This window comes from Mirounga leonina, unplaced genomic scaffold, assembly GCF_011800145.1.
Source record: "Mirounga leonina isolate KUSES-001 unplaced genomic scaffold, KU_Mleo_1.0 Mir_166, whole genome shotgun sequence".
NCBI lineage: Eukaryota > Metazoa > Chordata > Mammalia > Carnivora > Phocidae > Mirounga > Mirounga leonina.
The window spans coordinates 2,458,209-2,479,977 of record NW_023270418.1 but is presented as its reverse complement, the minus strand read 5'-3'; the positions used below and the strand labels follow the sequence as shown (position 1 = coordinate 2,479,977).

Here is a 21,769-nt window from a genome sequence, read left to right as displayed (position 1 = left end):
AACCATCCCACATCGGAATAGTCACTGCCAGATACAAGCTAAGAACATTGACTCTCCAGGCCACTAACGTGAAATCATTCTTATTTTGCTGATACACTGATTTGGATCTTTTGCATTTGAGAATCAAGCCATTCGGCACTCTGGAACAGTTATTCAATTAATCCTTCAATAAGCATTTATGGAAGGTTTCTTGTAGTAGCTCCAGGGTTCTTTTTTCCAAGTTCAGATCCGTCCTGTTACTAACCCTTGAATATGCCTGGGTTCATAGCCAAACTCAAACTCTTACTAGCTGTGCGGATACAAGAAGTTACTTGACCTTTCTGTGCCTTGTTCATCTATAAAATAGGGTAATAATGGTACTTATCCTCTTGGTTCGTGATGATTCAAAGGAGATGATACGAAAAGTGTCTAGCAAATAGAAAGTGCTCAGCAAATGCTGTGGGTTTTGGGTTTTTGTTGTTGTTGTTGTTTTAGGAATAAGAGATTATTCAGCCTCTTATGCTAAATTTTAGGATTATATGTTATACAGGATATGTTCAGAATGTTTTGGGGATAGCTCCAATTTTTGCATTGAAAATTAGTAGGCATTTATAGCCATGATCCATTTTAGAGGTTCTTAAAACAGAATCCAGGCTACACAGGGACACGTTAATATTTGTGTAACAGAAGATTTTAAAAAATATACTGGATTTTATGTGACTTTTTTTAAACCAAAAGAAAGTAATTCCTAAAATGCATTTACCCTCAAAGCCCCAAATAAACACATGCAAGCCTAAAGGACAATATGGGTAAAAGAATGTACATCTTTTCCCATGCATGGAAAATACACATTTGTACAAAGGTAATTAAAACCTGCCTATCAATACAGGGCAACTAAACAAACTTCTTATAGAAATATATTCCCCATGGATTTATGTACCCTTTTGCTCCAATATAATTTTATAACATTTAGTTTACAAAAATTGACTAAAAGTATATTTAGTACATTGCTTTGCAATGCAACATTTAATTTTATAGCATGGATAATGATTTCTTTTTACAAATGTATCAGTTTCCTGATAGCATCAATAAGCTTCTTCAGAGTCATTAAACACAATGTGAGAAATAAGTAAAGTTACAGATCTTGTTACTGAGACACACACAATGATTTTCAGCTCATAAAGCCACTACATGGGTTACTTGCCCAGTGTCTGCAGCCCATATACTGAGGTTGAAAAGGAAAGCTTAGTCAATTTGAATGACGGGTTGTATACAAATTAATTCTTTCAATGGATTCTCAGCACCCATTAGATACAGATGAAATTGACTCACACTCACCAGTGCTCTGCAGGTTCTAGTCCTGTTACTGCATCAGCCTCCTGCCCCGCTGCACTCCAACATGCAAAGTCCTTCCTGCCTCTGAGCCTGCACATAGGCTAGAACATCATTCCCGGCTTGGCCACCACCCTTCCAAACCACCATCTTGTTCAATTCCTATAAAATGACATCAACTCTATCAGAAGATCAAAAGGGACATCAGCTAACAACCACTCTTAGTTCAACCTATGATTACTTTCCCCATGAGAGCCTTTCTTGACCCAGGAATGAGGTCATATTTACAAGTCATATGCTCTTCTGACACCCTGCATTAGTTCACAGCATGTACCACCACTGCCATTAATTATTTGATTTACTCTATGCCTTCCCAATAGATTATAAAGACCAGGAGGACAGAAACCGAGTTTGTTTCTGCTTTGCTTTGGATCCACTGCCTACGATAATGCCTGACACATAGTAGCCACACAATGAATATTTGCTCAGTTTATATTATTCCTGACGTAACACTAAATGTCAAAGTATTATTGTAATTATCAGCCCATCTCGACACACTAATTCATGGTGAGAGTGAACCCAAATATTAGTTATTATGATGAGCGTAAAAGAAAGTACACACATTTAAGGGCCAGGTAGATCTGGTTTCAAATATCACCCCAGTAACTTGCTTGTTTTATATACCTTGAACAAGAAAATAGTTCCTCTGAACCTCATTTTTCTCATCTATTTAGATTTTTTTAAGATTTTATTTTATTTTTAAGTAACCTTTAGACCCCAAGGACTAAGAGTCACACGCTCTACTGACTGAGCCAGCCCAGCGCCTCTATTAAATTAGGTTTAATACCAGTTTTTCTCTCACAGTTCTTGTGAAGGTCTTTTTTTTAATGCATAGAAGGCACTTATTATAGCCCTTTATATATTACAAACATTAAGTAGAAATGCCTTTATATTAAAAGGAATTATAGCTCCTATCTCTAACCTGTCTAAAATAAACTATGTCATTGAGATCATAAACAACACGAGGCTAGTGATTGGAATGAAGAGGAAGTCGGTCTCTATCATGGAAGACTAAAAAATAACATATTTTCTAAAAATTCCCATTCACTCATTCATTTGGGAATGCCTAAAGATGAACTCTTCTTGATGAAATAATTGTATTCAAATCAGTTCTTTTCACTGAGGTAGAACTTGAGTAATGCAGACATTTTAAAAGTCATTGTAAGGAATGATAGAAAGTGTCACTCAATTAGGAGTGTTTATATTTATACTTAGAGTGTTCTTTAGGCCTTAAGGGGCAGTATAGGATGAGGTAGAAAGCTTTGGAGTTGGACCTGGAATCAAAGGTCATACACACTGCTCATTAGGTCACCTTGACAACATTACCACAAGTTTCTGGGTTCAGGTGATTCTTCGACAAAATAAGGATAATACACTTGGCTCCACAGAACTGAGGTAAAACTGAAATAAAATTATATGCTAAGCGTCTAACATGGTATGTGGTACACAATCAATGTTCTAGAAAATGGCAGCTACCTGGGCCTAACTGAAAGTAAACTCTACCTTGAACTTCACTTTCTTCAAGGCATTTTAAAGTCTGCTTGCTCCCGAACTCTTTTCCTTTTAATGAAATTCCTATAATGTGATATTAACCCCATGGGATGATCAAAAGGAACATGTCTGACATATAGTACATAAGCGGTTCAAGAAGGAAATTAAACCATTTACTGTGTGTATAATTAGAAATAATATCAGTAGCTTATGATACTATCACAAGATAATGTCATAAGAAAATCATTTCCCGGGCGTCTGGGTAGCTCAGTTGGTTAAGCAACTGCCTTCGACTCAGGTCATGATCCTGGAGTCCCGGGATCGAGTCCCACATCGGGCTCCCTGCTCAGCGGGGAGTCTGCATCTCCCTCTGACCCTCCTGCCCCACCCCCCCGCTCATGTGCTCTCTAATAAATAAATAAAATCTTAAGAAAACACAAAAAGAAAATCATTTCCCACTGCTAGACAAACTTCAAAGTAAAGCGGAAGGACTGGTAGTGAGTTGGGGAGGAGGGACAGAAAACAAAAATAGAATTTTAGAAGGATGAAAGAAAAAATAAGATCTTGATGTTCCCTTCAAAAATATCTTTCTTCCTGGGCACCTGGGTGGATCAGTCGGTTAAGCCTCTGACTCTTGATTCCGACCCAGGTCATGATCTCAGGATTGTGAGACTGAGCTCTGAGCCAGGCTCTGCGCTGGACTCAGAGCCTGCTCAAGATTCTCTCTCTCCCTCTCCACCCTTCTTGCTCCCTCTCTTAAAAAGCTTTCTTCCTGAAGACACGGTAATCTTGGAAATGGAACCATGGCTTTATAAGAGAATAAAACATTTATTGATTATTCCTTCTAGAAATAGTTCATGCTGCTCTCTCCACAGTTCCATATCTATATACTCTTTAGACATATTTCATCAAAGGCTAACAAGGAAATACAGTGTTTTACAGCCTACAGTCCTCCTGATGACCTACTATCAGCCTTCTCCAAGGGACTGCTTGGGGGGCTTAACTTGCCCTCATTCTCAGCAGTGTGCTTTCTTGGTGTGTTAGCTCAGAAAATAGATTTTCAAATCTGGTTGGTTTCCTTTAATGCACTTGCTATATTCAACATTTAGTAAGTCCCTACACCATGATACTCCCTACACCATGATACTCCCTACACCACGATACACTCTAAACTTCTTTACATGCATTACCTCCTTAAGGTTGACTACCATCTCATGAGATGTTTACTGTTTTATCCTTTTTTTATGGATGAAGATACTTAGACTTGAGCAGTTGAGTCACTTTCTCAAAGTCTCTCAGTGGAAAGTGAAAAGGTCAAAGTTCGAACTTAGAGCGGTCAGATTCTGTATGACCCATGTTTTTTCCTACATATGCTTAATAGTGCTTCGTGTTTGGTTTCACATAAACTTTTTGTTTAGCTTGCTTCAATCTATGACAAACAGCCCTGAATCCTTCTGAGGTAAAATAAGAATAGACAACCATACTCACTTAATAAATAAAACATAATAATACAAGGTTTCCACCACTCACCAAATAAAATGTAATCTTGAGTGCAACTTGATCATCTGCATCAACCAGGCAGTTGAACCATAGTGTAATCTGCTTGTTAAAGCAGAGGTTCTGATGGACTGCTCTTCTGAAAGAATATAAAAGGCCTTTGGCTTTTCATTTGGAATTAAAGTTAGGGAGATGTGTCCATACACTTTATCATGGTACAGATTATAGAACTAGTGTTTCTGCCCTGGGCTGCGTTTTGAGGGATGTGTTTAGATCTGTCATTACTGCTGTTGGACGTTCAGGACAGAAAGCCAGAAAGAAACCATGCCAGGTTGAGTTCAAAACAATTACACCTTTATTGTGAGCCACGGCTCTTTGGTGGGGTGTTATCTGAATTGAGTTTTGTCTTATGAAAACACACACATGTGTGTGTGCATATATGTACATGTTTGGGGCTAGCAGCACATCATGGGTTAAATGACTGAAATATTTTCATCCACAGCAGATAGATATAAACCTATTAAAGCTACACAGATACTAGCATCTTTTAAATTTTAATTACCCAAAGAGCTGTCAATGTTGACAGCTATGACACCTGCCAAGAGAAAATGTTATCTCCGGATGCAGGGTCACCAAGCCCAATTCCAGCAGAGCAATAATGCAGTCAGGGGGTCTATTTTTAGAGCAAGTATTTTTAAATTAAAGAACATTTAAATAAACTATATAACTGAATAGGAAATCAGAGGAAAAGGTACACTGTTAACTCAACACCCTAATTCTTCACAGAACCAATCTGTAGTGAAAGAATCAAATTCCCATTCATGGCATGGGACAAGATTAGAGAACTCAGCTTTTATGCCTGCTGACCTTGGCTCCTAGTGCCCCTTAATGTTATTAGCTCTCAGGGTCATGGTGGCAAAGTTAGGAGATATCACTGTTAATAAAAAAATTTCCACACTCAGGTAGAAATAAAACTATTTCCTTCTTTCACCTCAAGCATAGTCACCTTGCACTCATTATTTCAGATAGTTTCCTATAATCTCCTTATCTCTAGATCTGGCATGAATCCAATTGCAGAGGACAACCTATGAAAAATGAAGGAACGAGCTTCCTCATTTATTAAATTAAGTCGATGAGAGTTTTCATCTGGCGAAGGGTCACTGAAAGGAGAATCCAGGCTGTTAATTTCAAGGGGAAGATTGCTCTCAGAACATCCCACTAGAAAGAAGATAAAAACACTGACATACTGCAATTAGTGCAGAGGCTCCTAGTGTACGTGGAGAAACACCACGTTTCCTGAACTTTCCATTGTCATTATCCTTTGGAAAGAATCAAAAAGGAGGTGCCCGTGAACTCATGGGCAAGTTATGAACTAGTTTATGCTGTGATTTTCAGCTCTACTTCCTAACATGATTTATTGGGTGCACCTTTATTCCAGCAGATGTTTCACTAAATTGATCCACTTATACAGATGAAATGACCCATCATGTCAGAAGATTGACCAACTGTTCCAATGGATTGATTAATTGTTCCAGTAGCATGACAATTTAGCTTGACTGAAAGACTTGGCTTCTGCACATGCAGAATTCTGAGTGTGAGATCCAAATGAAAAACAGTAGACTTCAACAGACAAAAAGTCCGAGGGCCTAAGCAGGCATTTCAGAGAAGAGGAAACTGGCTAATAAACATAATCTCAAACTCATTAGCAATCAAAAACAATAAGAAATGAAACCTTAACAAATACCAATATTCACTAGTCAAGTTAGCAGACTGATGAAAAAATAATTCATATCCTTTGACCCAGTAATTCCACTGTGAGTACGGTCTCTTCAGAGAACAATCCTTAATATGGAAAACAGAATGGGCACTAAGACATTTATTGCATTAGTTAGGATTATGAAAATTTAAAAGCTGAAATGTCCAAAAGTGCATAAAAGGCTAAGAAGACTATTGTAAATGCTCAAAATAGAATATGCAGCTATTTTCTTAAAATGTTTATGAAATATTTATAAATTAATACATACACAAAATCTATATTCTCTAGACTATGCAGTGTATATGTTTGGTAGCGTCTGTTCACCACATGGCTTTGTAACATAAGTCTTTGGCCCTGCTATTTATCGTGTTCTTTTCTTATCTTTTGGAAGCGTCCTTTTGATAAACACACTGCTGCATTTTACTTGCTAGAATGGCAATTATGATTAATTTGGATGCATTTATGCTTGTCACCCATCAGGCATCAAATGATTCTCTAAGTACCCCTAGAATCTATGTGCTTCTCAAGTCTTTTACAGTGTAACAATCCTTTAAATAGCAGATTTTTACTGCTAAATTAAATTTAAAATTCAATTACCATAAATAAGGAATAACACAACTGCATCTGCACATTTTTCTCACTGAGCTCAGAGTATAACAACATCATTTCTTATTTTCTTGATGGTTGTTGTCATTTCCCAGTGAAGATTGACCATACATTTGAGCAGAAAGTTAAATGTTACTTCCAAATACGGTATTAAGCCTCAAGGGTTGTCTCTTAGAACCAACCACCACACCCCTGGAATTTTGGTGTCCTAACAAGTCGTGGTGATCCAATTGGCTATCAGCAAACAAACAAAATCTGACCTGTTGTGTGTGACCCTCAAGACCGTCACCACAGTGTAACCTACCCACGGTCCGGTCTTCTTCCCTAATTGCTTCCCCACACAAGAGAAACTACTTAAAATACCAAGATACCCAATGTCTTATTGTCCTTTCTTACACCATATTCCTCATTGTGGAATGCCTCCTATCTTCCACAACAATATTCCATAAGGAATAAGGACACCATATATTTCTTGGGGCTTCTTATGTGCCAGGAAGTTTTAAAGTCACTTGGGATATATCTTCACACAAAATAAACAAAGACCCCTGCCCTCACTGGCATTTGCATCCTAGAGCAGGGGAGACAGACAATAAAGAATGAGTAGATGATACAGAGTATCAGAACGGAGTAAATGCTAATTAAAAAAAGAAAGGAAAAGCAGAACAGGGCACAGGAGATACACTGTAAGCTGTAAAGAAAATGTAGGCTCTAAATTAGCACACAAATATGGGTTGCAAATGTCTGTCCTTTATAGAAAAGAGGTAAATTTATTTTCAGGCAAGCTAAGTTGGTTTGTCCAAGATCACAGAGTTAGAGAGTTCAGTCCTAAGCACTAGATCTCAACTCTCCTGGAGGCTATTCCAGTGCTCTCCCATTGCTACTTCTGTGTTCCATGGAGGTAAAGGGAATGGACTTGGGAATCAAAAGGACCAGAGTTCAAGCCCTGGCTCTGTCCCTTCGACAAGTTACTTAACTCTTTTGCCTAAAATGTTCCTATCTAGAAAATGAAGAGAATTACAGTACCTACAATTACAAACATGTACAAAGATAAAAGGAAATGATACACAGAAGGCATTTAAACAGTGTCTGAAATACCAGCACATGTTGAATGGTATTGTAGCTTTGTTTTTAAGTGTGATTAGAATGCCAAACACCTATATACTATAACAATGAACAGTAGGTCCTAGCTGCAACATTAACATTAAATGAGCATCTATTATATGCAAGTTTTTGTTGCTCAGACATCTGTTATTACACGATGAGTAGACTGGGACTTTTCAGGCCAGTGGCTATTTTATGTTGTTTTTTATAGAAAGCGGACTCCTGGAAGGTTTCACTGGGGAAAAAAAAAATCAATACTGTTTAGTGACCTAAACCAGTCAGAGATCAAACAAAGCTGGAGGTCATGGTGGCAGATGAAATTCTCCTTCTTTAAACAATGAATTGACCTGGACACTAGTTCATCTTTGAGAAACATTGACCTTTCACAATGTCCTCTAAATTGCTGGAAGAATAAATGCTTCAATTTCCTTCATAATATAGAAAATTATAGCAAGCCAGAGAACAGTATCCATTTTATAGGAAGAACATCTTTCTGAAATTTATCCAGGCCTTCAAGAAGAGAAATTTGAAATATATCTTAAAGTATATTTTCTATCCACAAACATACATCTGTGTTTTTTCATGTACTCCTCTGGCAGCGTAATATTTTCTTCTGGACCTGAAGCACCTTGAGGGAAGGACCATGTCTTATCTAGTTCTTCCTTTTCCACAGTTCGCAACACAGTGTTCCACTCACAGCAGGAATGCAACTGATTTCTAGTCAACATGTGAATCAATACAGATCGGATGCCCTAGCTTATCCTTAGTTGCCAAGAAGAGTGCTGATATACCACAAAAAAGGAAATAGTTCTATACATTTCTGTATAAAGGCAGAAGCTAGGATAACAATGTCATAGATACTGGCAGACCCTAATAAACCCACCTCTCCTGTAGAATCTCTTTCCACTTCAACTTTGGGCTTGGCTCTAAGACTTGCTCTGAGGTAATGACATCAAATATAATATAAGCAGAGCTTGATAAGCACTTACTTGCATGTTGGGGCTTGTCTTTCTGGAATGCTTCCTCTTGGAACCCAACCACCAGGCAGTAAGAAAGCCTGTCTAGCCTAATGATAAGGGAGAACAGAGACACGCCAGCCAATTAGCACCAATTGCCAGCCATGGGAATGAGGTTATCTTGGATGTTCCAGACTCTGATGAGCTCCAGTCTGATTGTAGCCTCCTGCATGATCCCAGCCAACGCCACAGGGAACAGAACCAATCACTGAGCCCAGACGGCCCTCAAATCATAAAAAATAATGAATCATTGTTTAAAGCCAGAACACCTTGGGCTGGTTCAAAGTATAATAATAGATAACTGAAACGTAAGTGAAAAGTTCACATGCTTAAGACCAGGACAAACATGTGTCCTAGACCCCCTCTGCCATCTGACAGTTCTGAGACCTTTTGGTCTATTGTAGACCCTATTAGTATTCCAATTTCTTTGTTTCTGTTGTAGAAAGACAGAACTGTGAGAATTAAATAAAATAATGCCATAGCTAGCAAGTACCCCCAAAATAGTTAGCTGCCACTGTGAGCATTACTAAGGTAATATAAATAATATAGACTTCATTTCTTTGTGGTGGTATTGATGCAAATCTCATTTGGTAGTCCAAGCCAAGCTGTCTATTATAACACTACTTCTCACCTTCTCCTTAATCTCTACCAGATTCACACATCAAGTGTTAGAAGAGTAAATGGAAAAACTTCTATTTTGGACTAGCCTCCTGACTACCCTCCTGGCCTTCACTCTTGTCCCCTCACCATTGTCCCTCATCCACTCTGCAGCCAAAATGACCTATCCAAAGTCCTAAATAATTTCCCATCCCTCCCCAGCTTTAAATTTACCTATGGCCTAGCACTAAAACCTGAATAAATCCCAAAGCCCTTCATCTGACCCAGAGTCCTACATGGACCTATCACTGTATTCCTATCTCATGGCATGACCTTCCCTTCCCCTCTGCAATGTCCTCACCAGCTAGGCCAGTCAACCGCAAACACCCCAAGCTCATCCTGACTTGGGGCCCTGCCTCCATCATTCCTTCTACTTGGGTAAGACATTCACATGTCTCCCTGGCACTATTCGGAAGCCAACTCAGAAGCCAAGTCAGAGAAACTTCTATCAGCTAAAGCAACGGCCACCCACAGTCTTTCTACCACTAGTTGCTCTCAGTCACAACATCTACGTTTTGTTCTGTTTTCCTTTCTTCTTAGCTCTTAGAACTTGACAGAATATTCATTGTTGGTGTGTTTGCATGCTCATTGTCTGTCTTCCCTCTTGGAAAACCAAAGTCACATGAGAGCTAGGCTTCTGTCTTGTTCATTACGTGAGTCCCTTTGCCTATAGCAAAGGTTCACAAATTATAGTCCACAGGCTTGTTGTTTTTTTTTTTTTAGGACACGTGAGCAAAGAATGGCCTTTACATTTTTTCATGATTGGAAAAAGTCAAAAGAAAAACAGTATTACATGACATGTGAAAATTATGTCAAATTTAAATTACAGTGTCCATAAATAACATTTTCTTAGAACACAGCCACATTTATTGTCAATGGCTCCCACTGCTTTAAAATGGCAGGACTCAAGAGCTGCCACGGAGACCTGATGGCTCACAGAGCCTGAAGTATTTACTATTTGACTTTATACACACACACACACACACACACACACAGAGCTGACCATGGCCTAGTGTCTGACTAATCTATATGGTCCCAAGGAATTTTTTTTAAACAGGAAAAAATGTCCAACAGGGAAATTTCCCAGGACCCAGGTAACATCTGACCAAGAATACTTGTCCCCATGAAAAGCCAGTTAAGTACAAGTTTCTCACAAGGTTCTTGGAAGTCTTCCAGGTTCTTTACTCTTCTCCAAATGCACTGCATTTCTGTGAGGAGCAGAATGCAATATCTGCATTCTCATCAAGTGTTCTAATTGATCCACACACAGTGGAAAGCTAAATGAACAGGAATGGAGATGTTTGGAAAAATTAAACACAGATTTCTTAATAAAGCTGAAAATAGCTTAATAAAGCTGAAAATAGGCTCCTGGCATCCCAAGGCGTGTTTATTTCTGTTTAAATAGATGACTCCCCATAGACTGTTATCAGCTCAGTGGGGATCCTAGGAGAGAAGTACTTTGCTCCTCCTGTGCATTTTAAGCTCTTTTCAGATGAAATTCAGCCAGAGACTATAAAAAGCATCTGTCAATCTGGATGAAAACAATAACCATGGTCAAGTAATGCTAATACTCTTAGCTGCCCATTTCTTGAGTGCTCTAAACAGACACCAGATAGTCTCATAGAAGGTGGAGAGGTTGACAAACAACGCTTTCTGCAGAAAGGTGGCCTCCTGGAAGATGATGATGAGAGTATCAGGTGGACCAGTGACAGGGTCATTCTCATTAGGAAAGTAGCTGTCACTGCAGTGTGCTTCCTGACTTGAATCCAGCAGCAGGGTGAAGGTTTTGGCCATGGGCAAGTGTGGATGGCACGTGTCCTGCTGCCACTGCAGACGAGGGGTGCCTAGAACTATGGCAAACCCCAGGCAGAGTCTGGAGCAATCAGGTAGTGCCACTGGCAGCAGAAGGAGGGATGACAGAGAAGGTCCTAGATAAGACCTCAAATGAATACCAAGCCCCTATCCAGAGGCAGCAGGAGATCAAGATTGTATCAGAGCAGGGGGTTCACTCTAGAACTCAGCACCACAGAAGAGAAGATGATCTGTTTCCAGAGATTGACTTCACTATCAAGGAGGCACCTGAGAGGAGATGGAGGAAACAAGAAGTGTGCCAGAAAGAACAAAGTGATGAAACATGCTCACCGAGTGACTGACAGAAACACAAACAAGAAGAGAAAGGCTCTGAAGAAGCAGTAACTGGGCTGCGAAGTAGCTTAATAATAAATCTTCTTAATCTCAAGAATTAGAGCCAACTATGATTTGGGATCTAATCAGGTTAATTAATCAATGTAAAGGGTTTATCCTTCCAAAAAAAATCACTTCATAGACAAATCAGATGTTCACCTTAAATGTTGAAAATCCCACCTTATAGATAATCAGGGCAAGTTTTTGTAGGTAAAATGAATTCAACAATAATTATATACAAAATAAGAAATGATGGGGGAGGGCACCTGGGGCTCAATCGGTTAAGCATCTGCCTTTGGCTCAGGTCATGATCCCGGGGCCCTGGGATGGAGGCCCACATCGGGCTCCCTACTCATTGGGGAGTCTGCTTCTCCCTCTCCCTCCACCTGCCACTCCCCCTGCTTGTGCGTGTGTGCTCCCTCTCTGTCAAATAAATAAATAAAATCTTAAAAAAAAAAAGAGAGAAAGAGATGATGGGGGCAAAGTAAAAGCTTTAAATATCAGGTAATGGGCAGGTGAAGGCTAATGATGGCAGCTCTAGAAGCTGTATCTCTATGCTTACCCATATGCCATCCTCCTCGTCTCTTCTTCCCTCCCTCCCCTCCCCCCACTCACTCTTGGAGGCACAACTTACTCTGGGGAGCTTTCTGATGTCCCTTCTTGTGTGTTCTCACAGCATTCTGCTTATGCCACTACCACAATACCCATTACGCTCCAATATAATTGCCCGATGATTATTGATTCTCAGCCCTCAAGAGAAAGGACATGGATTCTCCAAGCTGCATCCTTAGAGGCTTGCACAGTGCCCGGCTCAAAGCAAGAAGTCAGTGTATGGTGATTAACATAATAAAAATAAATAAACTGTCTTATGAACAGGAAAAAAAAAAGTCAGTGGAGGACAAATGACATGGTGGAACAAGGGAATAAGAGAAAGAACAAATGAATGAAGTTACTAAGTAAACAAGGATCTTGCTGCTGGCAAGAATAAAATCGGGATCAAAATAACCTAATTCCATCACAGCATGAATACCCTGAAAAGGATCAATCCCAGAGACTTTCCTTACCCTGGAGAAAACGAGTTCTTTATAAGTCAGGCTTTCTAACATCTTTTTCTGATGCTTGGCACAAAGTTGATTTTTGGCATCATACCTCTTCACAGAAATTACATCTTTTATCAAGTTGAAAGAGCAAAACAATATGAAGTATCTTAGGTGTGCTCTAGCCACAGCCTTAAATAGTTAAATATAATTTCATTTCAAATTCTTTTGCATTTCTTTCCACGGTACTACTTGTATGCCCAGAAATCTCTACTTCTTCCTTTGCTAGTAGAGATTTCTGCACAATAACTTCAAAATCTCTTTTATTTTCCACAGAATGTTCCATTTAAGAGATAAGCTAAATGCCTGAATAGGAAGCAACCCCAAATATAAGGAGAATGATTCCCCTTTTATCAAAAAATGATCCCCATTTTTTATATCAAAAGATATAAAAAAAAGAAAAATATTCTGGGCAAAGTTGAATAACTTTGAGGACCATATTAAATAGACATCTCTATATAACATTTGACTGGTGCAGTTATTATGCATAGTTGTACTAAATACATTACTTAATAGGTTATATGAAATAGATCAATTGAGAAATATTATTCTTTTTCCATGATATAAAGTAATTTCATTTAATCTCTTCCCATGCATCTTGACTTCAAGGTCCTCCCCAGAATAATCATTTTACAAGTTCTCTAAAAGTTTCCAAACCTATCATCATCCCATCTGTCTAAGTTGTTTGAGAAAGCACCTTTTGAATCTATGTTCGATGCTTTCTTTGGAAATTTCAAATGAAGTCACAAGAATCCAACTGTATAATGTTAGGACTTCTTATTTTCTCATTTGTCTAACAGGTAAATATTTGTGATCTCTACATGGTGACCAAAAACTGAACTGTGTTATTAAGTGATTTTTAAAAGGTGTATACATAATAATATTCAATACTTGCAATTGTGAGAACACACTCCCAGGAATAATGACATTCTTTTTTGAGGGATTTTTTTTTTTTTGCCCCCATTTAAATGTTATTCTCCAGATAAATTCTTTTTTTTTTTAAAGATTTTATTTATTTATTTGAGAGAGAGAGAATGAGAGACAGAGAGCACGAGAGGGAAGAGGGTTACAGGGAGAAGCAGACCCCCTGCTGAGCAGGGAGCCCGATGCGGACTCGATCCCGGGACTCCAGGATCATGACCTGAGCCGAAGGCAGTCGCTTAACCAACTGACCCACCCAGGAGCCCCTCCAGATAAATTCTATAAAAATCCTAAACTGGCATAGCTCATGTCATTTTTTTTTCCCCTCCTCCAAATAGCTTCTTATTGTTCAAAACAAAAGAACTGAGAGAATACCTGGTAATATGGTAATATGGTAAAATTCAATACGGACTTGAATTTAAGGCAGTTCTTTTTTTCTGAGGGATAGACAAGAGGGAAAATCCCTTATATTTGGACATATATGATACTCTCTCTCTCTTTTGTGGCAACATTCATTCACTTACATCTATTTTGCATGAAGTAGATTTGGCACTAAGTGTAGCAAACCAGATGTATAAGCTGATTAGAGCTCAGTCTAGAGTCTTTCCCCGTAGATACTGCTTTTATACTCAGGCTATGTTGGTTTTAAGCACTTGCAACAGTGGTAAAAAGACATTCCAATTTTTTTAATTGCTTTTGTAAAGAACCATTTTTTTCCATTTTAAATATATCTACTTTCTTTTTTCTTTGTTTCTTGGAGCAATCATAAATGCAATATATGTGGCTTCCCATATCAGTGTAAGCAAATTCATTTTGATATAAAGAACACTTTAGTACTTTGAGTTCCCATGTAATTCAGATTGTCAGGGAAACTCCAAGGACCAAGTGCCTTCTTCCAAAAAATGTCTGGCTCTGTAATCAGCTTCCTGCAGATATTTTTTATATTCCCAACTGAACCTATGGTAATATCTTTTTTTTTTTCCAGCCTCTATAATAATCCAGAACTGGGTAAATTTCTTCAAAATTCTCCTATTTGCACAATATACTATTCTTTTTCTTTTGGTTTCCAATTCATACCATTATTTTAGATATTCTCATTTCAACAGCACATCATTTCTCTTCTAAGTTTTTGTCCCTGTCTGTCATTACCAAAAAGGAGTTATTTATCAATTTTTGAAATGCCACCTCTCTTCAACACTTGACACTTGGTTCAGGTACCAGATAGTCTCATTTACCTGGATATTCTGCCTTTCTCATCCTGGGCTTATATGTAAAATGAGTGAGCTCTCTAAAAATTTCTTTAAGTCTGTGAATCTGTGGAATTATTTTCCCAAGGAAAACATTGATCTATTGTTGAAACCTAATCCACCTAACAGTATGACAAATTCACACTGTACAAATCCTCATGACCACTTAAACACTGCATTCTAGATCCGCACTGCTAGAATTAGAACTCAAGCTTCACCTTCTGTTAGTTGTGTGACCTCAGACAATTTTCTGAACCTCTCTGTGCCTCAGTTTTCTTGTCTATAAAATGAGGATTACAATAATCATCATCTAATTGGCTTGACATGAGAATTAAATACATATAAAGCAGGAAGAATAATGCATGGCACAATATAAACACAAAAAATTATAATAGTTATAATCATTACCTTCCATCTAACTTGGTATATGTTTACTTAGTACCTACTATATGCAAGGCAGTATGCTGAGTCATTCAAGATCCAGAACACTGGCTAAAATATGTTCCCTACCCTCAAGAAGTATACAATGTATTAAGGGTCAAGTCAAGTAGATGAACAATTAATACAAGACAAAATGTGAAATGAAAGAGTTCAAAAGTCCAATAAAAGGTTTATGTGAGTTCAGAAAGAATAAAGCGAGTATAGCTGGATAGGGATAATGAGAAACTTTTTCATAAAGAGTTGCTATTTGAACTTTACCTTGAATAAGGGGTAGACTTATAATAGGCAAAGACTGAGTTGGGAATGTACTTAATGAGAGAAATGGCACCATGTAGGAGGAAAAGGGAGTATCTAGATGAGTGAAGAGTATAGGGTGGCTAGAACACATGGACTAACTAGGAAAAGCAAAACCCCTAGGAGTTGAAAGACAGCTGGGCTAAAATTTTGGAGGCCCTTGAATACATTCCAAATTGAGGGAACCTGTGAGGGGGATTGAACGGACTAGTGGCAATCTAAACAAGGCTTTAAGGAGATTGATCTGATGTCAATATTGAAATGGAGGAATGAAGGAAAAGAATGTGAAGATGAAGAACCCAGTTTTTCCTCTTCTGTTTCTTTGTGGTTTAAGCAGCTTACAGTAAAACAAAATATAAGAAAATAGAATTAGTAAAAAAAATTAAAATCAAGTAACAGAATAAGAAGAGAACATTTCATAGACAAAAAATGCTCATGGCTTTTTTTGGTGCTTCATAGTAGCCAAGATAATGGGGAACCTCTCAATGGATTACATATCTCACATTACCTGATAGAAGGACCCAAATTCATGGTGAAAATCAAGTTCTCCTAATCCTCAGTTCTGAGAGGAATCTTATCTGTTGACCTTTTAAGCAGACTGTTTTTCCCCAAATTCAAACTGTCCCTTACAAGATTTTGCATCCCAGACCTTGAGGAAAGCTGAAGTCAGAATGTTAAAGCATCCTTCTATAAAAGCAAGTCTATGGGGGCACCTGGGTGGCTCAGTCGTTACGCGTCTGCCTTTGGCTCAGGTCATGATCCCAGGGTCCTAGGATCGAGCCCCGCATCAGGCTCCCTGCTCCGTGGGAAGCCTGCTTCTCCCTCTCCCACTCCCCCTGCTTGTGTTCCCTCTCTCGCTGTGTCTCTCTCTGTCAAATAAATAAATAAAATCTTTTAAAAAAAAAAAAAAGCAAGTCTATGTATATAGATGGTGGTGGGGGCAGATAATTATGGAGTGATGCAGTCTAGTTATCCAACTTTATATTGACCCTCACTGATATCAGAGTTTGAGATTAGACAACCTTTTTAATAGTCCTCAAGAAGGTATACTGATGAGAGAAATATCATCTGGTCACTCTACAAACTCATGACAAATAATTACTTGTTTTAAGCCACTAAGTTCTGAAGTGCATTCTTATGCAGCTGTAGACAACTAAAGCAACCTTAATTTTTACAATAATTTAACGAAGGAAAGTATCTCTTATTTTACGGATGAGCAAACTGGAGATCAGAGAGGTTAAGCAACTTATGCAGTGTCACAGAGCTCCTACTTGGAAGAGCTGAGATGAAAGGCAGCTATGGCACCTGAACGATTTGTAAGGCCATTAACTAACATAGAGCCATAATGAGGAGAAGTTAAAGAAAAATCAGACAATTTATAGCTACTATTCTTTATAACATCAGAACTTTACATGAAGCAGAGTAAACTGATAAAGCCTGAGATAAAATTATCCAATAAATGTTCAGAAATCTCAGGAAACAGAGGCAGCCTGCCAACCACCTGTTTTACCACCTTGAGGCCATTGGTGTTCTTTAGAGAGCAGTCTTGTAAAGAAAGTTCATAGACTGAAGCCAGACAGGAATATTTTGCAACAGAGTAGTTCTTCCAGTTCTCTTCTCCGCCTGTGAATTCAGGCCATTCTTTTTTTTTTTTTTTTTTTTTTTTACATTTCTTCCTATCTTCCTTCCACTAATACTGAGAATGAGCATAAAGAGCTGTCCCTGCCCCAGGTCCTGAGGTTATAGTGGTGAACAACTCCATCATTCCTGTAGCCAAGGAACACATTGTATAGTGAGGTTGATGAGAAGGAAAGCATGTGATGATAACCAGGGAGATGCACACTGGGTAGGATATACAGAGAGCTCTGGGAGAACTGGGAGAGCTACGCCCCTCAATCTCAACAGGGAATGGAAAAAGAGTTAGTCAAGGAAGCTTCCCAAATGTGGTAATGATTAAGTTTAGTCTTCTAAGATGAAAAGGAGATCTCTCCTGAAGGGGAGAGCAACCAAGGCCACGTGCAAAGGTCTGACCGAGAAAGGATATGTGACTGTCTAACAATGAACTCTGTCTGCACTCTCTTTGGAGTGCCACACTTTGTTGTTACTAGGGTGAAGAAGAGAAAGGATGGAAATAGTGAAACTGGGGAAGGAAGCAGATCTCAGAACATGGGAGGTCTCCCACGCTATGTTCAGCTGACCTTCTCCTAAGGCCAAAGGGAAGCTGCTGAATGAGAGGCTTTAAGTAGGGCAGTGACAAGATCCTATTTTCTTTTCGGAAAGATCTTACTGAGGGCATTGCAGAAAATAGATTTAAGGGAGCTAAGCTATAGGAAGGACACAAGTTAGAAATAACAGAAATTGTTAAGTTACCAATAATGAAAAAGGCTAATGAGAAAGGAGGGGTCAGAGAGTAAGAAGAGAGGTAACTGGATTCAAGAAATACAAAAGTAGAGAAATAAGGGGCTTGATGGATAAGTAGGTAGGATTTGGTCCCCTTGCTGAATGTGAGTTATAAACCCGTTATATAAACGAAGCAACCTATCCAGTAAGTTCCAATGACAGTAATTAATTTAATTTGCCCAATTCTCCTCAGAATTATCTTTTAGAATGGTATAAAAGGGACAATAATGAATAATCTCTAGACACAGCAAGCACTTATCATGTGACAGGTACAGTGCTACAGCTCTGTATTTTCTCACTCAGTCCTCCTAATGACCCTAAGAGGTAGGTATGATGATTATCTCACTTTAAGAAATATGAGGCAGTACATGCCAGATCATTCATTTTTGGGGTGATTCAATAAACGTATATTATTTTGCTTTTATCAATCACTACGCTAGGGGCTACATAGGACAAGGGAATAGATTACATGGCATTTGCCCAAAAATGCTCATAGCTGAGATGCCTGGGTGGCTCAGTCAGTTAAGCATCTGCCTTTGGCTCAGGTCATGATCCCAGGGTCATGAGATTCTGTCCCGCCATACTAGCCAGATTTCTCTGCAGGCTGATTTGCTGAATTTTAATGACCCAGATTAAGAGAAAATCAGTGTTCCAGGTTCTGAGAAAGCCTCAGGACTCTACACAAACAGCTCTGATTTACTCAGTGTATCATATCATAGCGAAGTGTGAACTGTGGATTCAAATGGAGAAGAATTCCTCAATACGTGTACAACACAATAGATTTGGCTAATTTAAACAAGCAATGCTTATGGCATTCATGATGTTTTAATAGAAAAAATCAGATTTGATTTACTTCTCCTTTCTCTTCTGAGTTGGAACAGGTGCTAGTTTATTCCAGAGTCCACATTAGCCGAGCTGGCTGGAGTTTCTAAGGGAGAAGAGGAAGGTAAAGAGTGGGAGAGACTTGGGGGATAGCTCAGCCTCCAAGGCACTGACCATTTAATTGACAGTACTGACGTGGCTTATTATATTTTGAATGATGTCGAATGTGGTACTCTGGCCTCCAATGTCTGGAGTATGGACATCTTTCTTCTCCATGGATGCCAAGATGGCAATGCGAATGGAGGTGGCATAGGAGTGGAGCTTGAGGTAATCCAGCATAATACAGCTTGCCAGGAGCATGGCAGTAGGGTTAGCCATATTCTTATTGGCTAAATTTCTGCCTGATTGCCTTGAGGCTGTTTCAAACACTGCGTATGTATGGCCATAGTTCGCACCAGGCACAAGGCCCACTCCCCCAACCAACCCTCTGCAGACATTGTTGACAATGTTGCCATAAAGATTGGGCATCACCATGACATCAAACTGCTGGGGCTGGGATACCAGCTGCATGGTGGTGTTACCCACAATCATGCCCTCGAAGGTGAGCCCAGGATAGCGGGAGGCCACTTCCCTGCAACACTGGAGGAAAAGACCATCTCCCAGTTTCACGATGTTGGCCTTGTGCACAGCCGTCACTTTCTTGCACCCCATCTCTTGGGCCAGCTGGAAGGCGTATTCAGCAATGTGCAAAGACTTGGCCTTGGTAATGATCTTGAGGCTCTCAATCACTCCTTTCACACTCTCGTGCTCCAGGTTGCTGTATTCACCCTCTGTGTTTTCCCGAACAACTAAGAAGTCTACGTCCTCGTGCCGGGTCTCCATGCCTGGCAGACTTTTAAAATGGATGACGTTGGCATAGAGATCTAGAGTGGTGTGAAACATGTTGTTACGGGATTTATGAGATGGTAGCAGGTTGTGGTCGGTTTCAATGTTGCCCTTCAAAGTCACATGGTTTCGGCAGACTGCCATGATGGCATTGCGAATGTCCTCTTCACCAGAAGTGGAGTTAACCATCACCTCCTCAAAGTCCATAGGCACACATGCATGTCTGAACACAGTCTTGACATGCAGCATAAGTTCAGGTCCAATGCCATCCCCTGGAATCAGAGTCACAGTTGTTGCCCACCATACTTGGCTGATGGAGGAATACTGTGTTTAAAAGAGAAGCTCCTCAGTGAGGTCTCAGGACCAAATAAAATCTACCAAGAAGGGCAGAGAGTAGAAGGTCGCAACACAGCCTTCACGGAGCAACTGGCAGCTGTCAGCATCTTCAGTGCCATGATCATGAAGCAGAAGGTAATTTATGTAAAAATATGCATTCTTCCTCTTGTTTTGAATCGGCTTCTTTTGGTGGAATTCTAGGTCCATAATTCTTGCTAGGTCACAACCATCTCTCCTTCCTTGTATTCTATTTTGACATTCTACTGCATTGAGAGAGCTAGCCAAGAAGTGATGTATCCTATAGAAAATGTATTTATTCTATGTGCTAAGCTCTGCATGATGTACTTTTTAAAAATTGGCTTTATATTTTAGAGCAATTTTAGGTTTACAGCAAAATTGAACACGAAGTAGAGAGATTTCTCAGACAGCACCTATATCCCATAAAATTCTCCCCAAACTATCAAAATACCACACCAGAGTGGTACATTTGTTACAACTGATGAACCTACATTGACACATTTTCACCCAAAGTCCATAGTTTAAATTAGAGTTCACTCCTAGTGTAGTACTTTAGGAGTTTGGACAAATAGATAATGGGGTGTATCCCCCATGATAGTATCATACAATGTAGTTTCACAGCCCTAAAAATCTGCTCTGCTTTGCCTACTTATCCCTCCACCCTCCCTGGCCCCTGGTAACCACTGATCTTTTCAGTGTCTCCATAGTTTTACATTTCCCAGGATGTCATAGAATTGAAATCACACTGTATGAAGCCTCTTCAGATTGGCCTCATTGATTTAGTAATATGCAGTTAAGGTTACCTCCATGTCTTTTCATAGACTGTATCTCATTTCCTTTTAGCACAGAATAATATCCCATTGTCTGGATATAAAACCACGGTTTATATATTCACCTACTGAAGGACATCTTGATTTTTTTCCAGGTTTTGGTAATTGTAAATAAAGCTGCTATAAGCATACATGTGCAGGTTTTGTGTGGACATAAACTGTCAACTTATTTGAGAAAGTAACAAGGACCCCAACTTCCGGATCCTATGGTAAAAGTATGATTAGTTTTGCCAGAAACTGCTCAACTGTCCTCCAAAGTGTTTGTATCATTTTTCAGTCCCACCAGCAGTTAATGAAAATTCCCATTGTTCTACAACCTTGTCAGAATTTGTTGTCAGTGTTCCAGATTTTAGTCATTCTAATAGGCATGTATTGGTATCTCATTGTCTTAATTTGCATTTCTCTGATGACATACTACATATCGAGTATCTTTTCATATGCTTATTTGCCATCTTCTTTGATGAGGTGTCTGTCAAGGTTTTAGCCAATTTTTTAATTGGGTTGTTTTCTTATTGTCGAGTTTTAAGAGTTCCTTGTATTTTTTTTGGATGACAGTCTTTTATCAGATATGCCTTTTGCAAATAATTTCCCCCCAATCTGTGGCTTGTCTTCTCATTCGCTTGACTTTGTCTTCTTTTAGAGAAGTTCTTAATTTTAACAAAGTCTATATTGTTATTTCTTTCATGGATCCTGTCTTTGGTGTTATACCTAAAAAGTCATCGCCATACCCAAGGTCATCTAGATTTTTTCCTACATTATATTCTTGGGAGTTTTATAGTTTTGTATATTATATATAAGG

At 39.1% G+C, this 21,769-nt stretch overlaps 1 protein-coding gene and 1 pseudogene across 2 annotated transcripts in view; both read right to left on the bottom strand.

The window, feature by feature from the left end:
- Positions 1 to 21,769, bottom strand: part of NELL1 (neural EGFL like 1) — an 807,199-nt gene that overhangs the window by 259,063 nt on the left and 526,367 nt on the right. The window lies entirely within an intron of this gene.
- LOC118015690 lies at positions 17,885 to 20,287 on the bottom strand (annotated as a pseudogene).